Source organism: Lactuca serriola, chromosome 8 (genome assembly GCF_051521515.1).
Source record: "Lactuca serriola cultivar US96UC23 chromosome 8, Lser_US96UC23_V15, whole genome shotgun sequence".
Taxonomy (NCBI): Eukaryota; Viridiplantae; Streptophyta; class Magnoliopsida; order Asterales; family Asteraceae; genus Lactuca; species Lactuca serriola.
The window spans coordinates 246,152,403-246,154,989 of NC_136415.1; the positions used below are offsets into that span (position 1 = coordinate 246,152,403).

General features: G+C 41.1%; 1 pseudogene; it reads right to left on the bottom strand.

Moving 5' to 3' along the window:
• Positions 1 to 1,596: 1,596 nt before the first annotated feature.
• On the bottom strand, positions 1,597 to 1,714 carry LOC145071798 (5S ribosomal RNA; annotated as a pseudogene).
• Positions 1,715 to 2,587: the final 873 nt, after the last annotated feature.

Below are 2,587 nucleotides of genomic sequence, written 5' to 3' on the forward strand. Positions count from 1 at the left end.
AAACTGAAAATCTTCAAAATGGAATGATTTCACGAATGAAATCATATAAGATTACTAGTTCATGCAAGATATCAACTAGTTAACACAATAAGCTTACGAGTTTTGAAGATCGGGGACGAAGATCGGGATGGTACTTGAGAGGATTCAGTCCAAATGGAAGGAAGAAATGAACAAATGGCCACCATTTCACCATATAGGCAAGAGTTTACGGCCCACATGGAGTTTACGGCCGTAAAATCGCATGTGTTGGCCTTGAACTCCTTGCAAGGGTGTTTAAGGTCATTTCCTTGAGCTATAACTTCAGCCGATAAACTCCGACACTTATTCCTTAAGTGTACAAGGCTTAGAACGCTCAAATAAACTCCTAATTGTGCTAAAAGATAACAACAATGAGTTTGACTTTCAAAGAAGTTTTTGACTGTACTGGATGGATAATTTCGGGTTGTCACATCATCCCCCTCTTAAAGGGAATTTCGTCCCGAAATTAGAATTTAGGTAAAGGAGTAGGCATTAATAATCGAGCAAGGAGGTGGGAAACTTCCTAATCGATTGGTTCTCGTGCTCATAAGTGAATTTGGGTTCTCGGTTGGTATCGCAACGAACCTTCACTAAAGGGAGGCGACGTTGCTTCGTTCGCTTGATCTCTCGGTCGATGGTCACTACGGTTCTTCCATGAAGGCGAGGATCTCATTGATCTCGATCTCGTTGAGTGGGATTACGAGAGTCCTGACGGAAAGGTACGTTTTCAAGTTCAAGACGCGAAGGGTAAAATGTATGTTACTGAGTTTGCGGTGTAGGTTAGGTTTGTGAGTTACAGGACCGATTCTGGCAAGAATCTCGGAGGTCCTAACTATTTTGGATTTGGCTTACCATGCTTTCCGAAGCGTATCAAGCCTTCCCAGAGTGAGACTTCAAAAAGGATTTGGCCCCTCACTTGGAATTCCAAGGTTTTCTTCCTCTTGCTTGTCTTCCCAGTCAAGGGCCACTCCCTTCTGAGTCAAAGTCATAAGAGGTTTCATGATTTGCGAGGAGTTCTGGATGAATTCTCGACAGTAGGTCAGCGAGACCTAGAATTTGGCGAATTCTCGTCGGCGTCTTCGGTGCTGACAAATTTTCAATGGTTTTGATTATTGGAAGGGTCCTCAAAATCCCCACATCACTAATAGTGTGCTTCAGGAATTCGACTCTTCCAATCTAAAACTCGCATTTAGAGAACTTCGCGTAAAGTTTCTCTGATCGAAATGTTTCCATGGTTTGTCGTAGATGCTCTTTATCATTTCCTTCTTACTACGAGGGTAGATAAGTAAGTCATTTACAATGACATGACGAACTGATCTAAGTAAGAATGGCGTACCCTATTCATTAACTTCGTGAATACTATGGGCGTATTGGTCCTATCCGAGGGGTATCCCTACGGCTCGTAGTGTCCGTATCAAGTTTGGAAGATTTTCCTAAGAACATCCTTCACTAACACTCGCAACTGGTGATATTCGGATCTCAGGTCTATTTCTGAATGGTAAATAGTTCTTTGCGGTTGGTCAACCGACTCATCTATGCGAGGCAGAGGGTAATGATTTCTAATGGAAGTCCTGTTGAGGTCTTCACCACAAGGACTTCCCAAATGTTTCCCATACTAGTACTACTCTCGCCCATGCATGCCTAACTACGGAGTTCTGATGGGATCCGGTGCATTAGTGCTGGTATGATCGCACCTCCTAAAGTCTGTCTTCTTGAAGAATAAGACCAGAGCTCCCAAAGGGAAGAAGCTTGGTCTTTTTATTCTGTTGCTGAGTAGTCGTTAAACTGTCCAGACGGTTCTTGTATCATTTTGATTCTGGATAAGAACTGAGTTATTATTCATGAAAGATTGGCTTATACATGTTATGATATAATCAAGAAAGGGGCGGATAATAAAATATGTGATTCTACTATAGTCCCACATCCCAACGGGGAAAAGAAACTAAGTTAGAAATCTCACATTCTATTGTCTACCAGGTCTTCGTTATATATAACTCGGGAATGTATAAGCGAGGAAAGTCATAATAATAATCTTCTTACGAATCCTATATGATGAACTAGAATTTCTAGTAGTGGCTATTATTGATTCTGGATGTACGCCGATCATTAACTGAAAAAGTAAGACTATGATCTCGAAGGTTTGACCTACATCCCTATGATGCAGTCCTAGTACGGAATGGAAGTATGTTTACGAAGATCCGACTTACATCCCTATGATGCTGTCCTTAGCAAGGAGTAGAAGTAAGTTCGTAGAATGGTCTCAAGACGTTTGTCGTTCAAGCCGAGGTATCGCTAGTTGGTGAATAACATGATACAACTACTGAAAGAGACTTGGAAATGTCTCCGGAGTTAAATTACTTTAGTCCAATGACTTGACTAAAGAATGTTTCAAATAGACTCCAATGAAGGTATGATGAAAGTATTTGAACAAAAGAGTGACACATAAGTTAGCCGGCTGCCACTGTCGTCTATGTTTAAGATGTAATAAGATCAGGAAAATTTACCCTGTAGACGGTCTTACATCACATATGAAGTAGGAAAAGTCCTTGACAGTATAAAGGTCTAACTA